The following is a 17,725-nucleotide window of genomic DNA, read 5'->3' on the forward strand; positions in this document are numbered from 1 at the left end:
AATCTCTGACAGTGGCATATAACACGTGCTGACAAGGGGGGTGGTGGTGTTAATAGGTTGCTATAACAACAAGGGGTCTGCTAAAGACCAATGTGCCTGTCATTACGCTGCTTTTGTGAAAGGCTGGTGTTCATTGGAGATCGTGATTTTAGCTATATGTAGCAGTTGTAATGCACTGCTATGTATTGTGCAAGTGATCGGATGATCACTGCTTCAAGTCCCCTAAGGAGACTAATACTGTAAGTACAGTAAAAAGTGACAAAAATGTTTTTAAAAATATGACAGAAATACCCAAAATACAAAAAGTTTAAATCACCCTTCTTTTGCCCCATTTAAAAATAAAATAAAAAATACAAATATTTGGTATCGCTGCATTTGTAAAAGTCTGATTTATTAAAATATAAAATGACTTAATCAGATGGGTAAACGGCGTAGCAAGAAAAATATCTAAACATCAGAATTATGTTTTTTTGGCTGTCGCAACATTGCATTAAGGTGCGAAAGGCGATACAAGCAAAATTTTTTTTTTTACAAATTTCTTAATTTTTTTTAACCACTTAAATAACAACAAAATAAAAAATACATGTTTGATATCTACATAATAGTACTGACCTAAAAAAATCATATTGCCAGGTCAGGTCAGGTTTGCTGTATGAACATGGTAATTAACCCCTTCATGACCCAGCCTATTTTGACCTTAATGACCTGGCCGTTTTTTGCAATTCTGACCAGTGTCCCTTTATGAGGTAATAACTCAGGAACGCTTCAACGGATCCTAGCGGTTCTGAGACCGTTTTTTGTGACATATTGGGCTTCATGATAGTGGTAAATTTAGGTCGATAATTTTTGCATTTATTTGTGAAAAAAATGGAAATTTGGCGAAAATTTTGAAAATTTCGCAATTTTCAAATTTTGAATTTTTATTCTGTTAAACAAGAGAGTTATGTGACACAAAATAGTTAATAAATAACATTACCCACATGTCTACTTTACATCAGCACAATTTTGGAAGCAAATGTTTTTTGCTAGGAAGTTATAAGGGTTAAAATTTGACCAGCGATTTCTCATTTTTACAACGAAATTTACAAAACCATTTTTTTTAGGGACCACCTCACATTTGAAGTCAGTTTGACTGAAAATACCCAAAAGTGACACCATTCTAAAAACTGCACACCTCAAGGTGCTCAAAACCACATTCAAAAAGTTTATTAACCCTTCAGGTGCTTCACAGCAGCAGAAGCAACATGGAAGGAAAAAATGAACATTTAACTTTTTAGTCACAAAAATGATCTTTTAGCAATAATTTTTTTATTTTCCCAAGGGTAAATAGAGAAACTGGACCCCAAAAGTTATTGTACAATTTGTCCTGAGTACGCCAATACCCCATATGGGGTAGGAACCACTGTTTGGGCGCACGACAGGGCTCGGAAGGGAAGGAGCGCCATTTGACTTTTTCAATGAAAAATTGGCTCCAATCTTTAGCGGACACCATGTCGCGTTTGGAGAGCCCCTGTGTTCCTAAACATTGGAGCTCCCCCACAAGTGACCCCATTTTGGAAACTAGACCCCCCAAGGAGCTTATCTAGATGCATAGTGAGCACTTTGAACCCCCAGGTGCTTCACAAATTGATCTATAAAAATGAAAAAGTACTTTGTTTTTCACAAAAAAATTCTTTTAGCCTCAATTTGTTCATTTCCACATGGGCAACATGATAAAATGGATCCTAAAATTTATTGGGCAATTTCTCCTGAGTACACTGATACCTCACATGTGGGGGTAAACCACTGTTTGGGCACACGGGAGGGCACGGAAGGGAAGGAGCGCAATTTGACTTTTTGAATTAAAAATTAGCTCCAATCGTTAGCGGACACCATGTCGTGTTTGGAGACCCCCTGTGTGCCTAAACATTAGAGCTCCCCCACATGTGACCCTATTTTGGAAACTAGACCTCCCATGGAACTAATCTAGATGTGCTGTGACCACTTTAAACCCCCAAGTGCTTCACAGAAGTTTATAACGCAGAGCCATGAAAATAAAAAATCATTTTTCTTTCCTCAAAAATTATTTTTTAGCCCTCAATTTTTTTTTACAGGAGTAACAGGAGAAATTGGACCCCAAAAGTTGTTGTCCAATTTGTCCTGAGTACGCTGATTCCCCAGTACCACTGTTTGGGCACATGTCGGGGCTCGGAAGGGAAGTAGTGACGTTTTGAAATGCAGACTTTGATGGAATGGTCTGCGGGCGTCACGTTGCGTTTGCAGAGCCCCTGATGTGCCTAAACAGTAGAAACCCCCACAAGTGACCCCATTTTGGAAACTTGACCCCCCAAGGAACTTATCTAGACATATGGTGAGCACTTTGAACCCCCAAGTGCTTCACAGAAGTTTACAATGCAGAGCCGTGAAAATAAAAAATAATTTTTCTTTCCTCAAAAATTATGTTTTAGTAAGTAATATTTTATTTTCACAAGGGTAACAGGAGAAGTGGACCCCGACATTTGTTGCACTTTTTGTCCTGAGTACGCTGATACCCCATATGTGGGGGTAAACCACTGCTTGGGCACACATCAGGGCTTGGAAGGGAGGGAGCACCATTTGACTTTTTGAACGCAAGATTGGCTGGAATCAATGGTGGTGCCATGTTGCGTTTGGAGACCCCTGATGTGCCTAAACAGTGGAAATCCCTCAATTCTAACTTCAACACTAACCCCAACACACCCCTAACCCTAATCCCAACTCTAGCCATAACCCTAATCACAACCCTAACCCCAACACACACCTAACCACAACCCTAACCCCGACACACCCCTAACCTTAATCCCAACCCTAACTCTAATCCCAACCCTAACCACAACCCTAACCCCAACACACCCCTAACCATAACCTTAACCACAAGCCTAATCTTAACCCTATTTACAACCCTAGCCCTAATTCCAACCCTAACTCTAAATCCAACCCTAACCCTAAGGCTATGTGCCCACGTTGCGGATTCGTGTGAGATTTTTCGACACTATTTTTGAAAAATCCGCAGGTAAAATGCACTGCGTTTTCCCTGCGGATTTACTGCGGATTTCCAGTGTTTTTTTGTGCAGATTTCACCTGCGGATTCCTATTGAGGAACAGGTATAAAACGCTGTGGAATCCGCACAAAGAATTGACATGCTGCGGAAAATACAATGCAGCGTTGCCGCGCGGTATTTTCCGCACCATGGGCACAGCGGATTTGGTTTTCCATAGGTTTACATGGTACTGTAAACCTGATGAAAAACTGCTACGAATCCGCAGCGGCCAATCCACTGCGGATCCGCAGCCAAATCCGCACCGTGTGCACTGTCATGATCTCCATGGCCAGAGAACTAGCATAAGCCTCAATAGGAACAAGCTCTTGGAAGATGTAACTATACTGACCATGAACTAAACCTACCGCATCATCTAGAAGTAGCCAGGTAGCATGTCCTACTTTTTATCCCTATATGCCCAGCGCCGGCCGGAGAACTAAATAATGCTAGCAGAGGGAAATATAAGACCTGACTCACCTCTAGAGAAATGTCCAAAAAGGAGACAGAGGCCCCCCACATATATTGGCGGTGATATGAGATGAAACAACAAACGCAGCAGGAAAATAGTTTTAGCAAATTTGAGGTCCGCTTTCTAGATAGCAGAAGACAGAAAGCATACTTTCATGGTCAGTAGAAAACCCTAACAAAACACATCCAGAAATTACTTTAGGACTCTGGCATTAACTCATAATACCAGAGTGGCAATTCCTGATCAACAAGAGCTTTCCAGACACAGTAACGAAACTGCAGCTGTGAACTGGAACCAAAATACAAAAACAAAACATGGACGAATGTCCAACTTATCTAGTAGATGTCTGGGAGCAGGAACAAGCACAGAGAGGCTTCTGATAACATTGTTGACCGGCAAGCATCTAACAAAGAAGCCAGGTTATATAGCGACACCCAGATCTAATCAGAACAGGTGAACAGGGAAGATGATGTCACAAGTTCAATTCCACCAGTAGCCACCGGGGGAGCCCAGAATCCAAATTCACAACAGTACCCCCCCCTCAAGGAGGGGGCACCGAACCCTCACCAGAACCACCAGGGCGATCAGGATGGGCCCTATGAAAGGCACGAACCAGATCAGAGGCATGAACATCAGATGCAGTGACCCAAGAATTATCCTCCTGGCCGTATCCCTTCCACTTGACCAGATACTGGAGTCTCCGTCTGGAAACACGGGAGTCTAGGATTTTTTCCACAACGTACTCCAACTCACCCTCAACCAACACCGGAGCAGGAGGCTCAACGGAAGGCACAACCGGTGCCTCATACCTGCGCAATAACGACCGATGAAAAACGTTATGAATAGAAAAGGATGCAGGGAGGTCCAAACGGAAGGAAACAGGGTTAAGAATCTCCAATATTTTATACGGACCGATGAACCGAGGCTTAAACTTAGGAGATGAGACCCTCATAGGGACAAAACGAGAAGACAACCACACCAAATCTCCAACACAAAGCCGAGGACCAACACGACGGTGACGGTTGGCAAAAAGCTGAGTCTTCTCCTGGGACAACTTTAAATTGTCCATCACCTGCCCCCAGATATGATGCAATCTCTCCACCACCGCATCCACTCCAGGACAATCCGAGGATTCCATCTGACCGGAGGAAAATCGAGGGTGGAACCCCGAATTACAGAAAAACGGGGACACCAAAGTGGCAGAGCTGGCCCGATTATTCAGGGCGAACTCCGCCAATGGCAAAAAAGCAACCCAATCATCCTGGTCAGCAGACACAAAACACCTCAGATATGTCTCCAGGGTCTGATTAGTCCGCTCGGTCTGGCCATTAGTCTGAGGGTGAAAAGCAGACGAAAAAGACAAATCTATGCCCATCCTAGCACAGAATGCCCGCCAAAATCTAGACACAAATTGGGTTCCTCTGTCAGAAACGATATTCTCAGGAATACCATGCAAACGAACAACATTTTGAAAAAACAGGGGCACCAACTCGGAAGAAGAAGGCAATTTGGGCAGGGGAACCAAATGGACCATCTTAGAAAAACGGTCACACACCACCCAGATGACAGACATCTTCTGAGAAACAGGCAGATCTGAAATAAAATCCATCGAGATGTGTGTCCAAGGCCTCTTAGGAATAGGCAAGGGCAACAATAATCCACTAGCCCGAGCACAAACGTCACAAGACTGCACAAAGCCTCGCACATCTCGTGACAGGGAAGGCCACCAGAAGGATCTTGCCACCAAATCCCTGGTACCAAAAATTCCAGGATGACCTGCCAATGCAGAAGAATGTACCTCAGAGATGACTCTACTGGTCCAATCATCAGGAACAAACAACCTATCAGGCGGACAACGATCCGGTCTATCCGCCTGAAACTCCTGCAAGGCCCGCCGCAGGTCTGGAGAAACGGCTGACAAGATAACTCCCTCCTTAAGAATACCTGTGGGGTCAGAGTTGCCGGGTGAATCAGGCTCAAAACTCCTAGAAAGGGCATCCGCCTTAACATTCTTAGAACCCGGTAGGTACGATACCACAAAATTAAACCGAGAGAAAAATAATGACCAGCGCGCCTGTCTAGGATTCAGGCGCCTGGCGGTCTCAAGATAGATCAAATTTTTGTGGTCAGTCAATACCACCACCTGATGTCTGGCCCCCTCGAGCCAATGGCGCCACTCCTCCAATGCCCACTTCATGGCCAAAAGCTCCCGATTCCCAACATCATAATTCCGCTCAGCGGGCGAAAATTTACGGGAAAAGAAGGCACAAGGCCTCATCACGGCGCAGTCAGAACTTTTCTGCGACAACACTGCCCCAGCCCCGATCTCAGAAGCGTCGACCTCAACCTGAAAAGGAAGAGTCACATCAGGCTGACGCAACACAGGGGCAGAGGAAAAACGGCGCTTAAGCTCCCGAAAGGCCTCCACAGCATCAGGGGACCAATTAGCAACATCAGCACCCTGTCTAGTCAAATCGGTCAATGGCTTAACGACATCCGAAAAACCAGAAATAAATCGACGATAAAAGTTGGCAAAGCCCAAAAATTTCTGAAGACTTTTAAGAGAAGAGGGCTGCGTCCAATCACAAATAGCTTGAACCTTGACAGGATCCATCTCAATGGAAGAGGGAGAAAAAATATATCCCAAAAAGGAAATTCTCTGAACCCCAAAAACGCACTTAGAACCCTTGACACACAGAGAATTAGACCGCAAAACCTGAAAAACCCTCTTAACTTGCCGGACATGAGAGTCCCAATCATCCGAAAAAATCAGAATATCATCCAGATACACTATCATAAATTTATCCAAAAAATCGCGGAAAATATCATGCATAAAGGACTGGAAGACTGAAGGGGCATTAGAAAGACCAAAAGGCATCACCAAATACTCAAAGTGGCCCTCGGGCGTATTAAATGCGGTTTTCCACTCATCCCCCTGCCTGATCCGCACCAAATTATACGCCCCACGGAGATCAATCTTAGAGAACCACTTGGCCCCCTTTATGCGAGCAAACAAATCAGTCAGCAACGGCAATGGGTATTGATATTTAACCGTGATTTTATTCAAAAGCCGATAATCAATACATGGTCTCAAAGAGCCGTCTTTTTTTGACACAAAGAAAAAACCGGCTCCTAAGGGAGATGACGATGGACGAATATGTCCCTTTTCCAAGGACTCCTTTATATATTCTCGCATAGCAGTATGTTCAGGCACAGACAGATTAAATAAACGACCCTTTGGGTATTTACTACCCGGAATTAAATCTATAGCACAATCGCACTCACGGTGCGGAGGTAGTGAACCCAGCTTGGGTTCTTCAAAGACGTCACGATAATCAGACAGGAACTCAGGGATTTCAGAGGGAATAGATGATGAAATGGACACCAAAGGTACGTCCCCATGAGTCCCCTTACATCCCCAGCTCAACACAGACATAGCTCTCCAGTCAAGGACTGGGTTGTGAGACTGCAGCCATGGCAATCCCAGCACCAAATCATCATGTAGATTATACAGCACCAGAAAACGAATAGTCTCCTGGTGATCCGGATTAATACACATAGTCACTTGTGTCCAGTATTGTGGTTTATTATTAGCCAATGGGGTGGAGTCAATCCCCTTCAGAGGAATAAGAGTCTCCAAAGGCTCTAAATCATACCCACAACGATTGGCAAAGGACCAATCCATAAGACTCAAAGCGGCGCCAGAGTCGATATAGGCGTCCGTAGTAATAGATGACAAAGAGCAAATCAGGGTCACAGACAAAATAAATTTAGACTGTAAAGTGCCAATGGGAACGGATTTATCAAGCTTTTTAGTACGCTTAAAGCATGCTGATATAACATGAGTAGAATCCCCACAATAGAAACACAACCCATTTTTCCGTCTAAAATTCTGCCGCTCGCTTCTGGACAGAATTCTATCACACTGCATGTTTTCTGGCGTCTTCTCAGTGGACACCGCCAGATGGTGCACTGGTTTGCGCTCCCGCAGACGCCTATCGATCTGAATGGCCATTGTCATGGACTCATTCAGACTTGCAGGCACAGGGAACCCCACCATAACATCCTTAATGGCATCAGAAAGACCCTCTCTGAAAGTAGCCGCCAAGGCACACTCATTCCACTGAGTAAGCACAGACCATTTACGGAATTTTTGGCAGTAAATTTCAGCTTCATCTTGCCCCTGCGATAGGGACATCAAAGTTTTTTCTGCCTGAAGTTCCAAATGAGGTTCCTCATACAGCAACCCCAAGGCCAGAAAAAACGCATCCACATTGCGCAACGCAGGATCCCCTGGTGCCAATGCAAAAGCCCAATCTTGAGGGTCGCCGCGGAGCAAGGAAATCACAATCCCAACCTGCTGTGCAGGGTCTCCAGCAGAACGAGATTTCAGGGACAAAAATAACTTACAATTATTTCTAAAATTCTGAAAGCTAGATCTATTCCCTGAGAAGAATTCCGGCAAAGGAATTCTCGGCTCTGATACCGGAGCATGAACAACAAAATCTTGCAAACTTTGTACTTTCGTGGCGAGATTATTCAAACCTGCAGTTACACTCTGTAGATCCATTATAGACAGGTGAACATAGAGCCATTCAAAGATTAGAAGGAGAGAGAAAAAAAAGAAAGACTGCAGCATAGACAGACTGGCAAGTGATCCAATTAAGAGCACACTAACTACTAGAGAAAAAAAAAAAAAAAAAAAAAAAAATTTTCAGCAGACTTCTTATTTCTCTCCTTTCTCAGCCAAGGATTTTAACCCTTTAGTGGGCCGGTCAAACTGTCATGATCTCCATGGCCAGAGAACTAGCATAAGCCTCAATAGGAACAAGCTCTTGGAAGATGTAACTATACTGACCATGAACTAAACCTACCGCATCATCTAGAAGTAGCCAGGTAGCATGTCCTACTTTTTATCCCTATATGCCCAGCGCCGGCCGGAGAACTAAATAATGCTAGCAGAGGGAAATATAAGACCTGACTCACCTCTAGAGAAATGTCCAAAAAGGAGACAGAGGCCCCCCACATATATTGGCGGTGATATGAGATGAAACAACAAACGCAGCAGGAAAATAGTTTTAGCAAATTTGAGGTCCGCTTTCTAGATAGCAGAAGACAGAAAGCATACTTTCATGGTCAGTAGAAAACCCTAACAAAACACATCCAGAAATTACTTTAGGACTCTGGCATTAACTCATAATACCAGAGTGGCAATTCCTGATCAACAAGAGCTTTCCAGACACAGTAACGAAACTGCAGCTGTGAACTGGAACCAAAATACAAAAACAAAACATGGACGAATGTCCAACTTATCTAGTAGATGTCTGGGAGCAGGAACAAGCACAGAGAGGCTTCTGATAACATTGTTGACCGGCAAGCATCTAACAAAGAAGCCAGGTTATATAGCGACACCCAGATCTAATCAGAACAGGTGAACAGGGAAGATGATGTCACAAGTTCAATTCCACCAGTAGCCACCGGGGGAGCCCAGAATCCAAATTCACAACAGTGCACATAACCTAATTCTAACCCTAATTCTAACCCTAACCCTATGTCATGTCCAGGGCCGGTTTTAGGCAAAGTGGGGCCCTAGGCAAAGTTTAATATAGGGCCCCAAATGCTAGCATATTGCACATCCTACAGAAGCATTTCGGTTGTATTTACCTGCGCTGATCTCAGGCCGCTAAACCAGTGTGATCGATAATACTGAAGTCATGGACGCTTGTTTCCCTGCCTCTTTCCACCATCTGAGAAAGAATGAAGGGGACAGAATGATCACTAATAGATCACTACAGATCACCATACAGCGTCATGTTATCAGCAGCACATCTACAGTTTACACCGGCGATGTGCTGCTGAGAACAATGATTTTTATTCCAGCATAAACAATCCAATCACCCAATGAATATGCAGCATTTTGCTTGTTTAGTATAATACACCCCATAGTCCTCCATATAATATAATGTGCCCCATAGTCCTCCATATAGTATTATACACTTCCCATAGTCCTCCATATAGTATACAGCACAGCCCACAATAGTATACAGCACTGCCCACAGTAGTATACAGCACTGCCCACAGTAGTATACAGCACTGCCCACAGTAGTGTACAGCAGAGCCCACAGTAGCATACAGCAGAGCCCACAGTAGTATACAGCAGAGCCCACAGTAGTATACAGCACTGCCCACAGTAGTATACAGCACTGCCCACAGTAGTATACAGCACTGCCCACAGTAGTGTACAGCAGAGCCCACAGTAGTATACAGCAGAGCCCACAGTAGTGTACAGCAGAGCCCACAGTAGTATACAGCAGAGCCCACAGTAGTATACAGCAGAGCCCACAGTAGTATACAGCAGAGCCCACAGTAGTATACAGCACAGACCACAGTAGTATACAGCAGAGCCCACAGTAGTATACAGCATAGGCCACAGTAGCATACCTCCCAACTTTTGAAGATGGGAAAGAGGGACAAAGTTTGCAAATTTTAGGCCACCCCTCTGACCACACCCATTCATAATTAGCCACACCCATATCCACATCCCAACCACACCCATTTAGCACTGCTGATCACACTGTTTCATATACAATAATTATAAACAAAAAAATATGGCCACACAGTGCTCCATACTGTATAATGACTGTACATGATGCTCCATACTGTATAATGACCACACATGATGCTCCATACCGTATAATGACTGCACACGATGCCCCATACTGTATAATGACTGCACATGATGCCCCATACTGTATATTGACTGCACATGATGCTCCATACTGTATATTGGCTGCACATGATGCTCCATACTGTATACTGGCTGCACATGATGCTCCATACTGTATAATGACCGCACATGATGCTCCATACCGTATAATGACCGCACATGATGCTCCATACCGTATAATGACCGCACATGATGCTCCATACAGTATAATAGCTGCACATGATGCTCCATACCGTATAATGACCGCACATGATGCTCCATAATGTATAATGGCCACACATGATGCTCCATACTGTATAATGGCCACACATGATGCTCCATACTGTATAATGACCTCACATGATGCTCCATACTGTATATTGGCCGCACATGATGCTCCATACTGTATAATGACCGCACATGATGCTCCATACTGTATAATGGCCACACATGATGCTCCATACTGTATAATGGCTACACATGATGCCCCATACTGTATAATGACCACACATGATGCCCCATACTGTATAATGACTTCACAATATGCCCCATACTGTATAATGACTGCACATGATGCTCCATACTGTATAATGACCGCACATGATGCTCCATACCGTATAATGACCGCACATGATGCTCCATACCGTATAATGACCGCACATGATGCTCCATACTGTATACTAGCTGCACATGATGCTCCATACCGTATAATGACCGCACATGATGCTCCATAATGTATAATGGCCACACATGATGCTCCATACTGTATAATGGCCACACATGATGCTCCATACTGTATAATGACCTCACATGATGCTCCATACTGTATATTGGCTGCACATGATGCTCCATACTGTATACTGGCTGCACATGATACTCCATACTGTATAATGACCGCACATCATGCTCCATACCGTATAATGACCGCACATGATGCTCCATACCGTATAATGACCGCACATGATGCTCCATACTGTATACTAGCTGCACATGATGCTCCATACCGTATAATGACCGCACATGATGCTCCATACTGTATAATGACCGCACATGATGCTCCATACTGTATACTGGCTGCACATCATGCTCCATACCGTATAATGAAAGCACATGATGCTCCATACTGTATAATGACCGCACATGATGCTCCATACTGTATACTGGCTGCACATCATGCTCCATACCGTATAATGAAAGCACATGATGCTCCATACCGTATAATGACCGCACATGATACTCCATACTGTATACTAGCTGCACATCATGCTCCATACCGTATAATGAAAGCACATGATGCTCCATACCGTATAATGACCGCACATGATGCTCCATACTGTATAATGGCCGCACATGATGCTCCATACTGTATACTGGCTGCACATGATACTCCATACTGTATAATGACTGCACATGATGCTCCATACTGTATATTGGCTGCACATGATGCGCCATACTGTATATTGGCTGCACATGATGCTCCATACTGTATAATGACCACACATGATGCTCCATACTGTATAATGGCCGCACATGATGCTCCATACTGTATAATGGCTGCACATGATACTTCGTACCATATAATGGCCACACATAGCTACTCCTACACACGCGGCTCCGCTCTGTACACACGCGCTCCGCTCCATACACCTCGTACACACGTGGCTCCGCTCCAGACACCTCGTACACACACTGCTCCGCTCCAGACACCTCGCGCACACACACGGCTACGATCCGCACACCTCGCGCACACACACGGCTCCGCTCCGCACACCTCGCACACACACGGCTCCGCTCCGCACACCTCGCACACACACGGCTCCGCTCCGCACACCTCGCACACACACGGCTCCGCTCCGCACACCTCGCACACACACGGCTCCGCTCCGCACACCTCGTACACACACGGCTCCGCTCCGCACAGCTTGTACACACTCGGCTCCGCTCCGCACACCTCGTACACACTCGGCTCCGCTCCGCACACCTCGTACACACACGGCTCCGCTCCGCACACCTCGTACACACACGGTTCCGCTCCGCACACCTCGTACACACTCGGCTCTGCTCCGCACACCTCGTACACACACGGCCCCCCTGCTCCGCACACCTCGTACACACACGGCTCCGCTCCGCACACCTCGTACACACACGGCTCCGCTCCGCACACCTCGTACACACACGGCTCCGCTCCGCACACCTCGTACACACACGGCTCCGCACACCTCGTACACACACGGCTCCGCTCCGCACACCTCGTACACACATGGCTCCGCTCCGCACACCTCGTACACACACGGCTCTGCTACATCCACACTGTACACCTCCTGACCCCATACAAGGCATTACTTACCTCCTGCAGGACCATGTGGCAAGGTGGCAGCAACCAGCAAGTCCTGCAATCCACGGAGGTCCCGATCTGCCGATCATGTGACCGCTGACTCCTCCCCTCCTGTGACCTCATCACAGGTCCTGTGCGCAGAAAGCAGGCAGCCATACAGAAGGGTAAGGGCCCGGGGCATGGCTTAACTATACAAGGGGGTGTGTCGGTCCTGCTGTCTGCGCCGCGGGATTAGAGTGCCCCGTGCAAGAGTGCAGGGCAGAGGTTGAAAACCGGGACAATCCCGCACAGTGAGGGACGGTTGGGAGCTATGCAGTAGTATACAGCAGAGCCCACAGTAGTATACAGCAGAGCCCACAGTAGTATACAGCACAGGCCACAGTAGTATACAGCAGAGCCCACAGTAGTATACAGCAGAGCCCACAGTAGTATACAGCAGAGCCCACAGTAGTATACAGCAGAGCTCACATCCCCCTTCCCTCCCCGCCTCTCTCCTCCCGAGAATGGCCGCACAGACCAGTACTAAACAAACAAAAAAAAAAAACACAAGCTCCTCACCTCTCCCCGAGCCCGTGCTGCTCCCTGCTCCTGTGTCGGTGGCTGCCGCCGCACTGCCTGGGACACAGTGAGTACGTGATGATGTGCACCCGCTGTGTCAGAGGCAGAGCGGGGAATGATGGGAGAGGGAGAGTCAGGTGACGCTCTCTCCTCCATCATTGCATTGAACTGTACCGGCAGACGCCGGTATAGTTCAATGCGGCGGGGAGTCAGCGCTGGCGGCAGGCGGGCCCCCCTGCCTCACAGGGGCCCCATAGCGGCTGTGTGACTTGCCGCTAGCTGGGGGCCCCTGGGGGAGTGGGGGCCCCAGGCAGCTGCCTGGTCTGCCTGCCCCTAACGCCGGCTCTGGTCATGTCGGACGCTGTTCAGACCAGGTCGTTCGACAGACAGCGGTAATTCCGCTTTTGACCACTATTTGCTCATTGGCGTCGGCTAGATTTTATCTAGCTGTTCCGGGGATAATTTACCTGATCCTCGGATTGGAAGCTGGGCCATGCCCATTGCCTTTAAATAGCTCTCCTGATCATTGGGTGTCGCCGATTATAGCTTCTGTCTTGTGCGTTGTTATCTCGGTCTGGAGTGGAGAGCTGGTTGTTGGAGATTCGTTGCTGGTGGTGTATTTTCCTTTGTTTAATTTACTCCTTCCTATATTTACCAACAGAACATCAGTACAAATGATAATCAAAATATCCTTAATGGCGACTCAAAATTGGAAGTATCATAACTAAGGAGAACTATAAGTCATAAATAACCCAAAAAATTTTTTATGTTAAAATAATCTAAATTTTATTGAAAAATTATATACATATAATACTTAAAAAGTATATACCATAATCAATACATTAATGTGATGAATTCAAAGGCGCATCCAAAATCCAAGGTACATAGAACAAGATACTGCTGAACCTGCCTGGATGTACCATGTAACAAAGTGCATCTATATTATTGCTATCAGGTCTGACCACGTGACACTCTAACTATAGTAAGATCAGTGCATTTCATGCACGTAACTTAGCCATAAGCCCAGCAATAGTCAGATTATGATGTGCATACAAATAAATTAAGCATAATTACCCATGATGGTGCAGCAGATCCAGTTCTAATACCGAAGGGTTACCCCAATGCACGTTTCGCGTGCTAATAATAGCCACGCTTCCTCAGGGGGCATGGCTTAATCTGTATCTTGGTCCCATATAAATACTAAGCCGTTCCGGTCACATGACCTTACGGCAACCTATCTGTGCCCGATTACAGTGCGCAAGCGCTAAATCAGCGTTCTGCAGCCATGGTAACCCATGGCCAGAGCTGCCACAGGTGTACAATAGTGTATAAATACCCGGTGTACATTTATGTAAATTCGGCGAACTAACGCCGTATTGATCCATAACGCTGAAGCGCCGCTGATGTGCATTTCTGATAAAAATAAATGTGTTATATCCTTCTGCGATTGCGCAGACCTTGCATCCCTCTGCTCCGTCGATCCACACAATGGAGCTCCGCCCACCCAGGTCACGTGAGCGGGCCGGCGCCAGGTCCACACCACGCCCCCGGAGCGACGGAGACTCCACCATGTAGAGAGAACTGCAGCAAATGGGTATGCTAAAAAGTGCTGAATAGTGCATGTAAGTGAAAAAAGTGCTAATAGTGCCAGTAATGGGATACTGTCTATCCAAACCAGTAGGATTATATACCGTCTACACTTAATATCAGAGAACGGAAAACACGATATATATAAAGATAAAATTAAGTGAAAAGTGAACTTAAGAGTGCTCATAATACGATTGTGGTAGATACATCACAAAATTAAACCAATTTAAAATATACATATATATATAATGGCCCACATCATTACTTAACCGGCTTGCATGGGCATTATCTGTATGTATATATAAATACTAACATGAATATACATAATGAACAAAAACATAATATTTACATCCAAATACAGAAATGGCTCTTAAGGCCAGAAGTCCGGGTTTATATTAACAAAAAAAAGGGTAATAATATCATCATATGTAGTCCATAAAGTATTCCCATACTCGACGATTTCCATATTCTGGATTCCTGTAATTCCTCCTTCTAGAACACACAGTAGAGTCATGTCCAGTATTCACAGTATTCCCATCATCGGATAGCATATGAATAGAGCCAAAATATAAACACTCTAAAATCAAAATAAATATTAATAAAAATTAATGACAGACAAAGGAACAAATTAAAACCAATGGGAATGGCAGAGAAAGAGAACCTCAACGGAATTTATAGAAAGGATGAAAAACCCTGGGCCTCATTTAGGCCCATGGGAGCCATGGTGCCCAGCAAAGTGATCCAGCGACATTCTCGCTGGGCCAACAAACGTTTCACATTTCCTCCCCTTATTCCACAATGGACAAGGTCAATGCCTCGTGCCTGGAACGATTTAGGATTACACCCATGATGTTGTCTAAAATGATACGGTATTGTTTTCAGACGTGTAATGTCTGTCTCATTTTTCGCGGCCACTATATCACGTACATGTTCCCGTATGCGGGTGCCCAAACGGCGAGATGTTAAACCCACATACACCTTTGGACACCCGCATACCGCATAATATACTACCTGAGTCGTATTACAGTTTATATGATAATTGATGGTATAAGTTCTACTTCCATCAACCGAATCAAAGGTAGTAGTCCGACTGACATTTGGGCACGTGATACAGTTTCCGCATGGAAAAGATCCATTGGGTGGTCCACCTGAGCCAAAATTATACATAGTTGTTTTCGGGGCATAATGACTGGAGACCAACAGGTCTCTCAGATTTTTGCTCCTTCTGGCAGTCATTGCCGGGTAGTTGGTAAGACACTTTGCGAGTGTAGAGTCACTTTTGAGGATGCCCCAATGTTTTTGAAGGCAATTCCTCATTGCAGACCACTCACCATTATAGGTCGAGATAAACTGTGTAACATCTTGCTGCTGGTTTCTTTTCAGATTGCTGCCACCTGAACATAGTAGTTCATTACGTGGTGCATGTTTAGCTCGCCTATATCCCTCCCTAATGCTCCTGTTGCTATATCCCCTTGTTTGAAATCTGACCCTTAGGTCAGCCGCCTGTGCCTCAAATCTAGTAACAGAAGAACATATCCGCTTCATTCTAAGATGCTGCCCTATAGGGATGGCTTTTATGGTACTATATGGGTGACCCGAGTCCGCATGCAATAATGGGTTGACCGAAGTGGACTTCCTGAATACATCCGTCTGTAAATATAGATTGTCATCCACCTCAATCTTAATGTCCAGAAAGTCCACCTCGGTCCTACTCATCTGGTGTGTCAATTTGATGTTATATATATTGTTATTTAGTTGTTTCATAAATTCTTGCAATGCGTCTTCGGGTCCCTGCCATATAATGAACAGGTCATCAATGTAACGCAGCCAGCACTGCACATGGTCCGCGGCCTGCGGCCCCCCCCCCCACCAAAAATCTCCCTCTCCCAGTATCCCAGGAAGAGATTGGCGAAGGAGGGCGCACAGGCCGTGCCCATTGCAGTGCCGCACCGCTGCAAATAAAAAACATCTTTAAAGACAAAGAAATTCCTTGTCAAAATAAAAGTCAAAAGTTCCATGACCAGTTCACATATGGCCCCATCCCAATTGCTAGTATCCAAGAAGAAGCGAACTGCCTTTAATCCTTGTTGATGGTCAATACAAGTATATTATGACTGCACATCGGCAGTGACCAGACACATGTTGTCCTCAAGTTGAATCCCATCGATCCGACGGAGCACGTCAGACGTGTCCCTGACATAAGAGGGGAGCGACTCAACAAGAGGTTTTAAGTAATAATCAATAAATTTGCATACCGGGTCACTCAACCCCCCCATGCCAGAGACAATCGGACGGCCCGGCGGATCGATGGGATTTTTGTGAATTTTTGGGATAAAATAAAGGGTAGGAACCCTGGGGAATTGAGTAAGTAATCCGTCCAAAACATTCTTAGGTATGATACCTCTATCATGGGCATCTTTTAATATCCCTTCTAATTCATGATAGAATGAGTTGGTAGGATTAGAATCCAATTTTTTGTACGTTTCCTTATCTCTAAGGTGTTTATATGCCTCTTTTTCATAGAGAGAGTTAGGCCACAGGACCACATTTCCCCCCTTGTCCGCTGGTTTAATTACCAAATCATCATATTTTTGGAGTTGTTCTAAGGCCACTCTTTGTCTAGATGTCAAATTATCATTATTTCGTCTTGTGGATATTTTTTGAAAATCTTTTATTACCAATTTGGTAAATATATCCACTGCAGGACATAGAGACAAGGGGGGAAAGTTAGTGGACCTGGGCCTACAATCTCGTGGAAACGTACTTACCACAGATGATGTCTGTTCATTTAATAGATCCTCCAGTGCCATCAATGCCTCCCTCTCGATGTCTTCGCTTGTTTGTATCGAGCCATCTTTTTCATAAAGTTTTTTAAAAATCAATTTCCTAGAGAAGAGGAACAAATCTTTGACGGCTGTGAAAAAATCGAATTTGTTAGTCGGAGAGAAGGTCAAACCCTTTTGTAACACTTCCAATTGATCATTAGTAAGAGTGTGTTCAGAAAGATTTAT

Source organism: Ranitomeya variabilis, chromosome 6, assembly GCF_051348905.1.
Source record: "Ranitomeya variabilis isolate aRanVar5 chromosome 6, aRanVar5.hap1, whole genome shotgun sequence".
Lineage (NCBI taxonomy): Eukaryota > Metazoa > Chordata > Amphibia > Anura > Dendrobatidae > Ranitomeya > Ranitomeya variabilis.